The sequence below is a fragment of the Anopheles ziemanni genome, chromosome X (genome assembly GCF_943734765.1).
Source record: "Anopheles ziemanni chromosome X, idAnoZiCoDA_A2_x.2, whole genome shotgun sequence".
Classification (NCBI taxonomy): domain Eukaryota; kingdom Metazoa; phylum Arthropoda; class Insecta; order Diptera; family Culicidae; genus Anopheles; species Anopheles ziemanni.
This window is the reverse complement of record NC_080707.1, coordinates 5,318,357-5,332,535: the sequence shown is the minus strand read 5'-3', so window position 1 is coordinate 5,332,535 and position 14,179 is coordinate 5,318,357.

The window sequence follows — 14,179 nt, the reverse complement described above, 5'->3', positions numbered from 1 at the left end:
GTGTTGGTAGCACCATATTATTAATTAATTTAACTCGCTCGCTTCATGCAAAATGGTGAATGTTTTTCTGCATCAATTCCTGGAGCAATGCGCTGATAAATAGATGAACTTTTCTCTCGGATACAAACACAGATCCAGTACACAAATAAATGAACAATAAAAGGGAAAACTAATGGATGAAAGGCCGGGTTCTTGTGGTGAGTGAAAATTGCTATATTAATAACATAGGGAATTGCGAGCCTCAAAATCAACCAGCTGCAAATTCCCCGATGCAAGCAGCCCGATTCCTAAAATTGGCCTACGAGATTCGCCTATTGTTGGCAGAGTCCGTCGAAATCGGCCCAGCTGGAACCGTGCCTGTTCACTCATTGCATTACCATCGGCTCGAGCAATCGAGCGACCAACTTTATCCAGAACAATATCGTAATAATTTGCGAGCCGAATGGTTAAACTAATCCTTTAGCTTCATTAGAGTGTGGCTCGCCGTGCGTTTTTCCGAGAAAGAACGTGAACCCGACCATCCCAAACCCCACAACTCTGTTTCGCTGTTTGCGTCGAATGGTGAACGCGGTCGCACGGTCTTGATCTTATCAGCAAGCAGCTCGGTGGGTAAACATGCGCCCTCCCCCGCCCTTCAGCCTTCAGACACAATCGATCCCGAAATCCGGGAAGTTTTAGGCAACTCCTCCCTCGTCACGAGATCCCCCCCCCCCCCCCTTTGGCTTCGACAACCAAGGGGGTGAGGACAACATTGCGAGGCAAACGGGTGGGATTTCGACGACGATGACGACGAGGACGAGAACAATCCACTCGCATCCTCGCACGCTAAGCACTCACGCAAAGCTCGGCTGGCTGAAGGTTCCCGGCACGCCGAACGGGTCGAAGCGGCACACAAACACAGGCCGGACCGGCCGGGCTAGAGATAATTTATTGGAGCATAAAATTTACATATTTCAAAATATTGACTGCCCCATAAATTGGTCGCTGATTAATTGAATATTGATTATTTCCCGATCCCCGACGAAGCGGGACGACGTCGACGATGGCCGGCTCGCTGTTCTCGGCGTGCCCCGAAAAACTATTCCGAAAAGGCCCCGGTGAAAGCCCCCGCCCCGGGTGCCCCGGGTTTCCACAAACCCAAAGCCCCGGACGATGCGGAGCGCAGCGGAGCGTAACCAGCAAATCTAAACAGCAACCGAATCGCGTGGGTAGTGGGAAAGGGAGTCGGGGTTAGCGGGGGGGGGGGGGGGGGGGGGGGGAGAGCGATTGAGAAGAGGGTTGACCGCTGCGGGCGCACGGTGGCACTTGTCCGGTCGTCTAACCGTCCTAGCGTTTGTTGATCGATGGCCGACAGCTACGCTACGAACGGCAGCGAACCACACACACACACACACACAAAGGCACTCACAAACACACGTACATATTTTTGCTTGACCCTGTTTAGCGGCCACTACGTTGACTTCTGCCAGAACTGGTGCGTCTGCAAACGGAAGCATCTACAGTGTGTAACAAAACCGTGAAAAGTCGATGTGTCAAAGGTAGGAAAGGGAACGGAAATATTACATACGGGAAAGTCAATGAAAACGATCTTACAAGTACTAAAATTAAAACAAAACAAGTAAAATGCTAAATACAAAATCAGAATGGAAAATCGAACAAACTAACAAAAGGAACAAACATACAAGCAAGTAAACAAAACGTACACAGTACAAAGGATAAACAAACGTTCGAGTAGGACAGTAAACGTTGTACAAAGAAAAGACAAAACATATCGTAATGAAATGAACGAAAGAACACGTAAAACGTCCTAGATAGTTATTTCAATCGTAGGGCATGGTTTATTTTATTTTTGTTATAACATTTTCTACTTTTTCATTCAGTAAGGGAATCCTTTTTCCGTTTTTTGTTTAGTTTTATTCCAACTGTTGTTTTTTTTAATTTTAAACATTGTTTCATGAATATTTTAATTTTATGTTCGTTGTTTGATATTCTTTAGTGTTTTTCTTGTTTCAAATTAACTGCTTGTTTTAAAAAATTAAAGCCAATTATTTTGGGTATGGGAACGTTGGGGCCAATATTTGCTACAGCTCCGCTGAGCACTGTATTTCTATACTTGCCAGTTCGGCGGAACAAGAACACACCTACCCCGATTAGTTTGTCACGACCTTCAAACTCGGTCCAGCACTCCGTGACAGCACCTCGGCACAGACCGGGGCTGGCCGGACAGCACATCGCAAGCGGATTGCGTACGCGTCCGTTTAGCCGGAAGTGGAAAACGAAACAACGTCCCGAACGTCCCGAGGATGGAAACGGTACCGGACGATACGAAACAATTAGATCCCGAGCTCGGGACAAGGCGACCAAGCGCCCGTGCACCCACTCGAAAACATACTCCCCCCTCCCTCTCGCACCCACCACAAACACACACACACACACACACACACAAACAGTGCACGCAACACAAATGATTTAGTGCCGTCGAGATGAGTCGGAATTTCATTATTGGAACTGTCCGGTTCGATGTTTTTGCTTTGATTTGCAGAAGCGCAGCGAAATATGACGAGCGGGGAATGTTCCGGGGTTCCCGCACGGTTAGCTTCCTCCCCAATCTCGCCCATCACCACCCCACCCCTCTCTCACTGGGGTTCATCTCGATTGATTACGGCAGGTTGACGGCAGCGGGCAGCAACACCGCTTGCTGCCGTCGTGCGAGCTGATGAGAGAGTAATCATCGGTGCAATCTTCAAGTGTTTAGGGCCCTGGAAAAGGGATTATAAACGCTGCTCGGTGCTCCTGCCTGATGATGCTCTGCTGGAAATAAATTAATCGTATGATGAAACTGCAAGCGCCACTTGAACCATCGTAAGAGGAGACTTACAGAGAAGCAGCACTTTTTAGTGACGACGTTTACCCGTTTTTCGCTCATTCAGTTTATTTTCATTTGTTATCAATCTCGCCTAATTTTTAGCTTTCTCAATTCTCCTCCAAAGATCTTGTTCTTACTGCCAAATTCTCTTTATTAAAGTAACGGCTGTGGTAGAAATTGTTTCCATAAACACTTTCTTAAGTTTATAACATTGAGCTACAGTTTATGAACTTTTAAACTTGTAATTGGTAAAAAGTTAAAAGTAAAATTAAATCTTATGCAATATATCTTTTTACAACTTGTAGGAATGGTAGGAAAAGAACAGTTTGAAACTGTGAAAGTAAATCAGAACAAATTATCAGAACAGGAAAGGAAAGCGCCACGGATCAGTGATTTAAACTGAGCAAAACAGGAAAAAGCGTAAGGTGCAGAACCTGCAAAAGACCAATAACAATGTTTCTGTGTCTGTGAGAACCATAAGAGGAGACTTACAGGGAAGCAGCACTTTTTAGTGACGACGTTTACCCGTTTTTCGCTCATTCATTTTATTTTCATTTGTTATCAATCTCTCCTCAATTTAAGTTTTCTCAATTCTCCCCCAAAGATCTTGTTCTTACTGCCAAATTCTCTTTATTAAAATCAGGGCTGTGGTAGAAATTGTTTCCATAAACACTTTCTTAAGTTTATAACATTGAGCTACAGTTTATGAACTTTTAAACTTGTAACTGGTAAAAAGTGAAAAGTAAAATTAAATCTTATGAAATGTATATTTTTATAACTTGTTGGTATGATAGAAAAAGAACAGTTTGAAACTGTGAAAGTAAATCAGAACATATTACCAGAACAGGAAAGGAAAGCGCCACGGATCAGTGATTTAAACTGAGCAAAACAGGAAAAAGCGTAAGGTGCAGAGCCTCCTAAAGACCAATAACAATGTTTCTGCGTCCGTGCACCTGTTTCCTGCGTCACCTGTCGAAAACGTCCGTCAGTGTGTGTGTGTGCCACTGCAAACAAATCATTAGTTACCGCACGCCAGGTAGACTGCGCCCGGTTCGTCGCCCATCAATCGTTGCTGGCCGCAAAATCGGTTCATTGTCGTGCTGTCAGCTCCCCCCCTCCCCCTCTCCGTCCAGTTTGCCAGTCCATCAATGTCCAAAATCGAACGCTGGTCCACACACATCTCGACACCGCTCCACAAATGACAATAATGACCATTTGGACGATTAGCACACCTTCGCCGAGCTGCCATGTTACCCCTCCGCTCCTCTCCGCCGGCAGCCTGTGCACCCGATCGGATATATTGGCATAGATTTCGGGCCTTGTGCCCTCACGCTGGCCCCAAAAAGGGCCCAAAACATTCACGTACGATTCCACAACACAAACAAAAACACATTCGCAGAAGACGGCGAAGAAAGGATCCAAACTCCGTTCCTGCACAAGATCGGAAAATGGCCCCTCGAAGGTGAAGGAAAGGGTCTTCTTCCCTCGCCGTACCTTACGTGGAAGAATGTATCCGTGTGTGTGTGTGTGTGTGGGGCTGGTCAGTAGGGATCCTTTGTGAGTGCTCACGTTCTTCGCTTCCGGCATTTCTTAGGTATCGCTTGCTGCAAAGTTGCCCGCTGCCAGTTTCTCTTCGACAGGAGGAGAAGAAAAAAAAAAAGCACCCAACACGAATCGATCTTCCTTCATACACTTCCATTGTCCCTTCTTTCGTTCGTTTTTTTTTTTTACTTTTGCCTCTAAGAAACATCGTACTTCTTTCCTTTCCCGTTGTAATATCGAAAGGAAGTTTTTTTCTTTTTCTGTTCCACCTATTTTGAGCTCCGATTTCGATCCTACCACACTTCTTCCTTTTCTCTTCGGCCTTCGTACTTGCCTGTACCCTTCCTTTTTCGGTACCAAATGTAATGCTTTCCTCCCCGTTTCCTCCACGTACACCGGGTTCGGAAAAAGGGTTCCGGGGGGTTGGGTTCCTTTTTTGCAGTTCACCTGCTTCGCTAACCGATCACACAGTGAAACCACTCCCGTGGTCCAGCTGGACAGATGTCTTCCTTTTACCAGTGCCATAAAAAAAATCACGGGAAGGCAAGTCATAATGTTTCCTTTTCAATGTGCTAATTTTCAGTAAATCAAATCGACAGCCAGGAGGGAGCGTCCGGCACGGCTTGTGTCCGTTCCGAGAGCAATTACCTATCCGCCTGTCCTGTGCACGAGGCGCTGTGCAACCGAACTGTATGGGCGAGTTCCTTTACGCTCTATTATTGGAAACCTAACCTGCACAAAACCTCCTCCGGGCGTTCCGTTTGAAGGAAACCTAAAGAGTGCCGCTGAAGATCTTTCCGTATCTTCAACCGGCGTTCTTTGGCTATTGTTATTTCTTCTAAAGCGGGGCGAGCGAGAGGCAAAACGATAATGAAGAGGAAGAAAAAAGCTAGAACAACAACACGAGAGGCTGGTTGGGAAACGGTTCCGGCTATTTGGTCACTTCGCTGCGACGTCTGGGGACACGAGGTGAGGGCGAGGAGTACACCGGTACGCTCCATTAAGCCAGTTCCGGTTCTGTGCCGGCCCCTCTCCGGTCGGCCAACATCGCCGCCTATCCCGTTATCTGTCTATTTATATATATTTATATATATACATATATATATATATATATATATATATATATATATATCTGTTTTCCCATTTCTGTATCGCTCGAATCGGTCCGGACCTCCGACAGGAAGTGAAATAATAACCGCTCGGAAACGGGCACCAAACGGTCTCGTAAAAAGAAGAAGCGATGGCGGAAAACGGAACCCCCTCCAGCGGCTGCATCCTCCAAATGGAGTATCAAACTGGCCTCGCGGAGTGCCGGAATCAAACTGTAATCCAATGATAATGAAGAGTACCAAGCTTAACCGTGGGGGAAGAAAAGCAAGCACCAGTAGAGAGAAATCAACGGTAGGTGCACCGAGGTGAACGTAATGAAATAACCCCACCCTCCGTTTCCATTTGTAGCGAAGGTTTTTCCAAGCTGCTCGACGGGAGGAAGGGAAACAGCTCCATCCGGAGGGACATTCCCCCCGGGCGGTACGTGGCCGGGCGACAAATCTTAGCTGAAGAAGGAAAGGCATCTTTTGACGTCCACGCAAATGGTTTCACCTACTCGAGAAGGATTCCCTTTTCCTTCAAACTCAACCCTTCGCTCTTTGCTTTTCCCTGCCTGTTGGTCGGGAAAACTGTCCGTTTTCGAAGGGAACAAATCATTCAAAGCGGATACTTCATCATCGAGTGAACCCTTTATTCTTTCATCTAGAGAGCCCTTCCTAAACCGGAAGTATATATGAAGTGGCCTTTTTTTTATCGCGTCTTGTCTAGTTTGCTCATGTCCCATCGGTTACTAAGTTCAGTTATTGTTTGTCTCTATACCAATTTCCTCCTAGATTCCCTCTTTAGAAGAGTTTTACTAGACGAATTTTTACTTTGTTTACTATCAATTGATGTCTTTCGTTATTTATGTTTGTCAGAAGTTCTCTTTTCTATTCTACGAATATACCTAATGCATCAAGAAGTCTAGAATAGTGACTAAACGTAGTCCAAGTTTATAAAAATCCATAAAAAAAACTACTAGAATCAACGAATTGGGTCAAACTGACTCTTGAATATGACGTTGTAGATAGTTTAAGCTGTTCTTAAAAGAATACCACAAAGTATACACTTGAATAGATTGAACTATTTGATGTACGTCGAACTAGCAAAAGATATGTTCGTACAAAACAAACCAGCCAAAATGAATCCGAAGGAATGGAAATTAACTAAACACCGGTTATTTCTTCTATTTTGTTTCCACTGCACGTGTCAAAAGAGTTGAAAATGCAGGGAAACCCGGCAATGGCAGCTCACATATAATTGGTTTTTGCACATCGCTGCTTCTCCTTCCCGAACCAAGTGGCCAAGCGGCCAAGTGGCTGTAAACTGCATGCACATCCCAAAATGGATCCACCATTTGACAGCGAAGGTCCGGACGGGTTTTGTCGAAATTGATTTTTCGATTCCGCCATAACATTGGCATCCAAGTTAGTGCCAGGTTAGGCTGTGCTTGGCTATATGGAGCCCACCAACCGTACCTGCGTGTATCTTCTAGCGGGGGAAAACAATCAATTAGTTCATCGAAACCCGGCTGACCTCGTCCCGTTTCGGTATTGATACGGAAAATATGGCCTTCCGGGTGGGAAATGAAAAATAAATAAATAAATGACCGGAGGATTTTCGGACGTATCCGTGTATTGGTTTGTAAGCCCCATGCAAAGCAGCAAACGGAACACCCGAACCATGTAAACATCGCTTAACAAACGGGGGCGAGAGAGAGAGACAGAGAGAGAGAGTGGACGTCAATCTGTTTTTGGAGGTGCTGGATTAGAAAATGGTTCTGGTCGACTTCGTCGGACTTAAAACTGACCAACTGAGGCTCCGGATGGGGATATAGAAATAACAGTCGAAACCGGGACAAACAGTAAAAGAAAAAACCCAATTGGGAAAACATCGAAGGGGAACAAAGGTTACGGATCAAACGGTTCAATCGTACGAGAGAAGATCGCGTCGCGTCAGAAAGGAACGAGCTGTAATTAAATAACTGTTTGATTAAAATCAACCTACCTGCACACCGACAGCGAAGGAAAAGCAGGAAAAAAAGGCCAGTGGAAAGCGCGTCCCGGCTAGCCCGGTCTCATTAATAAATTCCGGAAAACGCGGGCAAGGACTCACGTGCTCCGCTCCGACCGCCGGCCCCTCGCTCAGAGCCAATCTTCTGCCTGAGCTCACCTCTGGCGGGACATCGACTTATGCGTTCGAACCCCCGCACCGGGGAAACCGATACGCTCCGGTTCCTGCCGTGCCGTTCGGACCCCGCACGTTTGATCCCCTGCAAGTCATGCGATAAAATTTCCACACTGATTAATTGAACATCAAACGGTCTGCAATCGACGACGAACGACGACGACGACGTTTGGACTGAAGGAGAAAATAGGCCTCTTTGTACAGAACTAGCCGGTCGGAACCATTCTAGCCAACAAACAAGGCGTGCGTGTGTGCGTGTGTGTGCTTGTGCGACGGAGATTGAGTCGAAGTGTTTGATTGAAGAACACCGCATCGGGCACGTCGTTTGTTGTCCACGGTTGCAAAACCAATGTCTCCTTCGTAGCAGAAACGGTAAAGTCAGGCATCCGAACGGTGGTTTCGTATCCCAACCCCATTCGCCCGAACGCCTTACATAATTCGCCTCGTTAATCTCAATTTACTAAACTATTTCTAATAACGTAATTGACAATAGATCTGTCAAACCTTTTGACAGCGAGCGGTATGTAAACAGCGTAAACAAAATAATGCAAAAGAACACAAAAAAACTCAACACGATTATTCGACTGGAAAGTAACTTAACACGTTGACTGCCATGTCACCCAAAAGTGGGTGACAGCAAAAATCAGTTCTAAAAAGTTTTTGACCCATAAATAAATGAAAATGCAACATAAAAGCTATAGTAATATTTTATATAAATTCTTTGGGAATCTAAGTTTTTGCTTAGCCTTCAAAAATCGTTGGTTTAATAAATATTATAAACAAATTATATTAATAAAGATTGTACTAAAAAAGTGTGCTAAAAACGCTTGGCATTCAACGTGTCAACGTTGCGTACCAAGCGTTTTAGCATAATTTTTAGTACAATTTTTTAATTACAATTTTTTTATAATATTTGTTAAATATTTGTGTTTTCGAAGGCCAAGCAAAAACTTAACTTCCCAAAATATTTGTATAAAATATTACAATAATTTTTATGTTGGATGTATTTTCATTTATTTATGGGACAAAAACTTTTTAGAACTAAAACTGCTGTCACCCATATTTGGGTGACGCGGTACGGAACGTGTTAAAGGGGACTTTCAGGTGTTTGAAAATTGCAACTGTTGACTGTCTTAGTGTGTAATGGATCATACGAAACTATCTATATAACTCTTTATACTACAATTCAATCAAAAGCCATTAGAAAGGTGCTAGTTTTTATAGCGACTATCCTGAAATTGCGTCAAAAGAATCCTTTTTGGCATTTTATTAAACAACGGAAGTCGTTTCCTACGTGTTTCAAAACGTTGACTGATGTTAGACAGGCCAAGCTTTGTTCAGTTGAGCTAGCTTAAAATGATTGAAACGGGTGTGTTTTTATATTAATAATGTGAATTGTGTTTCTTGCTCGCAATCTTTGCCATTGGTATTTAACAATTCCACCTGTTGACTGTCTCAGTTTCTAAGAGATTATATAAAACTATCTATATATAACTCTTTGTACTACAATTCAATCAAAAGCCGGAAAAAGGGGGTTAGTTTTTATAGCAACTGTTCTGAAATTGGATCCAAAGATTCATTTTTAATATTTATTTAAAGCATTGACAACATGAACTGAATGAAGTTTTTCAAAACTTTGACAGATGTTATACAAGTAAAGCTTTGTTTATTTGAGCTAGCTTAAAATGATTGAAACGGGTGTGTTTTTATATTGACAATTCCAACTGTTGAGTTTCTAAGAGATTATATAAAACTATCTATATATAACTCTTTGTACTACAATTTAATCAAAAGTCGGTAAAGAAGGTATAAGTTTTTATAGCAACTGTCCTGGATCCAAATATTCATTTTTGATATTTATTTAAAGCATTGACAACATGAACTGAATGAAGTTTTTCAAAACGTTGACAGATGTTTGACAGGCAAAGCTTTGTTTCTTTAAGCTAGCTTAAAATGATTGAAACGGTTGTTTTTTTTATATTAATAATGTGAATTGTGTTTCTTGCTTGCATTGTTTGCCCATATAAGGTTATCAGCTGCATGTTTGCAAAAGTTTTTCGTGCAACTGAACCGTGAAGAACTCGCTTTTGCCGGTCGGTAACAATTATCCTTTTGCGTGGTGCGATTTGTTATTCGCCAACTCAGCCTTTCCTCCCGAGGGTAGTGCAACGCTGCTGGCGTACGATCGTGTTCATGTGTGTGTGTGTGAGTGTATTTAAACCGTGCCATTAAAATCGCTCCTTAGCGCATGTGCCAGCGGGCGCCGAGCAGCGATTTATTTAGCCACTTGCTACCGCTTTGCTCATCAGATCGAATTAAATCATGGGCTTCACGGGACGGGACGGGACGTGGCTCTGATCCGAAGCCAAAAGCCACCCCCAGGTTGTCAGCTCGCTCGGCGATAAGCCGCCAACCGAGCGCTGCAGCACCTTCGCACACACCCATAAAGAGGGAACCCTAGGCGAAGTACTTTGCGGTGAGAAAGGCAGTAATAGCCGTCGAGTGCTTGCATAAAGCTTGGAGCAGCAAAGCCCTTGACAGGGCGAAGGCGAAGCCGAGCGGCGGCGGCGGCATGTGATTAGCGACAAAATCTTGATTTGCGAGCTCCACTACATCCTTCTCCTTCTTCTCCCCCCGAAAGCTCGAGCATACACGAGCACACACTCCATTATCTGCCGCACACATCTTGCCGCCACTCATCGCAAGGCGACGGAAGGAATTGAGATTGATTGCATCTAATTAATGGCGCACTTTGTACGTGTCACCTCGATGAGCCGGCGCGACGCGCAAAACACGCATTAAATGTCACACCACCTGCACCACACACACAAACACACACACACACACACGCATTCAAGCACGAGATACGTCCCCGGGAGCTATCCTTCCTCTCCCACCAGAAGCCATAAATGCGGACGGTTTTCCCACCGGAAAAACCGGTGCGCGAGCTGTTTCATCCTAACGTGCGGGATTTTCCTTTCGCCCTGCCAGAGCCTCCCCCCCCCCCTTCCCCCTCCGCTCCCTTGGCAGGAGCGTAAAGCCGCAGGATGGAATAGATTTTCCAACGTTGACGCGCGAGGATCCGCTATCAATTTTCCGTCATCCAGCGAAGCTTTTCCGCGGCTTTGAGTGCCCAGTGCGTTTCGGGCAAGGGGAGGGGTCTGTCTACTCTGGAGGGTGTAATTATGGCAACTAAACCAATAGTATTTTGTTGCAAGGATTATTCAAATTTTACACCTTCTTTCCTTCGTTCGAGATGGCTTTATTAAGGTGAGATATGTAAATCTTACGCTGAGATACGCAACGATGCTGAGCACTGATTGATGAACAAGCACAGTCTACAAAGTCACTCCAATTTTGTATTGTTTTGACAATTTTTAAAGCACTGAACACTAGCAAATCTGTCGTTTCTTATTTACTGTGCTGAAACATAAGCAAACGACTGTTTAAAGTTATATTACCATATTCTTTCCATACAAATTTAATAAACGAGTAGTTCTAAAAACACACCAAAACATCCAGAACCATAAACTGGAGTGAAACGGTCGTAAATGTTGGCCTAAAATTAGATAATAAACCAATAATATCGCCCTCATTTCCAAAACAAATTACTGATACAAAACAACAATAAAGTTGACCACTACAAATATATCAACAAGAGCTCAATCTTTTCGATACATACATGAACCAATTCGTAACTTAGTTACATAACTACATAAACTAGTAGCTGTCATCCTGCAAAAGAAAATCTCTACGCATGTAAATATTTTTATCAAAATAAAGCTTCAATTTCTTTTCAAACTAGAGGAAAAGTTGATGTGGAGACCCACACAACACATATGCATGTAAATCGAATATCAATTTGAAATAATCGTACTTCTATGCAATATGATTGAATCGTAAATGATGCTAAAATAATGCCTATACGTACAAAAGTGGAGGCGCTAACCGTACATTGTTCAAAATGTATATGTTTAGTCGTATATTTTCTAAGTCGGCATCATATACGACTTACGATATACATCAGCCGGACATTGCTCGTTTATCTATACGTATGCATAAAGAAAATCGTATTACATTCTTAATCGGCATCATATGGAACAAAGAATATACATTGCTCGTACATTGTCTGTGCTTACTGCGATTCCGATTCGAAAAATGCTAATATGTGATTCAATTTCTTCAACTTAATACGACTTCGTGTTGTGTGGGGAATAATTTCTCGCAGAGTAGTGAAGAGAACTACTGCGAAATCTATCGACACGTATTACCCCTCGCGTTTTCCGCCCTTCTTGCTCGTTGCACCTTTGCATGTGTTGCCGTAAAGATATTCCGTTTCGTTCGGGTTTCGAAAACAAACCATCGCAAGCCGTAATCCGTCGATTACGGTTTATAACTTTCGTTTCAAATCTTTTGGCCTGAATCTTGGGAGTCGCTCGATGGCCACATCATGGTCTCATAGCAGCCCTCGATCCACGCGAGAGACCTTTCCCCGATTTCCCTGAGCCGCCCGGAATGGGATGAAATGGGCAGATTATGTTGTACAAAATTAAGAAACATTTGCATTTTAAGTTTGCGCTTTTCTCGAGCACAATCGAAATAATTACCACCGAGGGTGGAAGAGGGTTGGGAGAGAGGGGTCTTGGGTCTCCATGTTGGATCAAATGGGTGCCCGAAACCACGTTCACATACACACACATACACACACACAGACTTACATGCACCCCGTTTGAGCTTAGCGAGATTGTCCAGCCGGCCCAGGGGTCGGTGTGGGCATGGATGGGAGGGGAGGAAGGACCCATTTCCCTTTTCGGGAAGGGCCCCGAGACAGATGTTCCGAGCGAGTTTATTTAAACGGATGACGATGGTTGAGCGAGCCCGGAACGATTTGAATGGCGATTTGTTGTTGCTGAAGAGGCAGAAAAGCGTTGCTGCATTTGTAGTCGTAGTGTAACACTGTAGCGAATATAGCTGGCTGGATGAACGTCGCATCAGATCGGGGCTTGCGTGAGGGGGTAACGTAACCCCTTTCGGTACTTTTATCACGAAAAGGCGAAAAAGCAGCTGGACGATGACGACATTTTTCATGCACTACTTTGTCCCAATTCAGCTGTTATTTGTGTTTGACTTGTTCGTAACGCAATGAAGCCTTTTTCGAAACATTTTTCCAGTTGTAAATGCAACGAATAAACAATATTTACTTGTGCTTGTTCTACGTAATGTTCTTATAGCTCAGCACTTGTTCAAGAGTTATTCTGTCTAACTGTTTTGTCTTTTATTGTTTTAGTTTGATCACAACTAAGATTTTCTAAATTGATAAAGACACTTTATCACGTTGGTTCACAAATGTTTTTGACCCATAAATAAATGAAAATGCAACATAAAAACGATAATAATATTAAAAATAAGTTCTTTGGGAAGCTAAGTCTTTGCTTAGGCTTCGAAATCAGGCGGTTTAACAAATATTACAAACAAATTTTATTAGAAAAGATTTTACCAAAGAAGTGTTCTAAAAACGCTTGGCAGGTAACGTGTTATATCGACTTCATAATTGCTTGCTTAGGTAACACGTTGACTGCCAAGCGTTTTTAGCACACCTTTTTAGTACAATCTTTTTTAATATAATTTGTTTGTAACATTCATTAAACCAACGACTTTTGAAGGGTAAACAAAACCTTAGCTTCCCAAAGAATTGATATAAAATAAAACTATAATCTTTATGTTGCAATTTCATTTATTTATGGGTCAAAAACTTTTTATAACTGAGTTTTGCTGTCACCCACTTTTGGGTGACATGGCAGTCAACGTGTTAAAGCGTAAAGTTTATAACAGCACTTACATTGTGAGCAACTTTAGAATGCTATAAACCACAAAATAAAGACATGTTGTTTCGAAAGACAAAAATAAATAAAAACAAAACAATGTAGTGCAGACAAAACAATACGATAATTTCATTCAGGTTATAACTCAACTCTATTTCATAACCATCACTCTGATAACAATTCGCTGAGAGTGGAGTTTTTAATGGCAATGATTTCAAGCGGAAAAGAAGCGGTATTTAAGATAATGCTGCAATAAACTTAGCTCTTTTTTTATCGCGTGCACGTCGCACATTGAGGAATACATTTTCCACCTGCATTTTCTTCGTCAAGCGCCTTCGGTGAGGTTGGTGTTTTCATATTCATTTGTCAATGGCGCCCGCCTAATTGTGGACGGGCTGTCGATCGCACAGCAACAACAGCAATGGCGTTAACCAAAATAAAGGAAAACCACCTCCCCCCCGCGTGATCTATCTCCACCGATGGGCTCGGATTTGGTGCACGTTTGCCCGCGTGAAAAACTCTCCCTTCCAGCCGGGGGTTTATGTGGCCGGAAAACGCACCGAAATGGAAGAAAAAAACCAAACGTTACATTCTAGCGTGATCCCCATCGTTTCCCATGGCCATCATCACCATCACTATTAGCGCCCCCCCATCCGCGCAATTTTCCGACCCC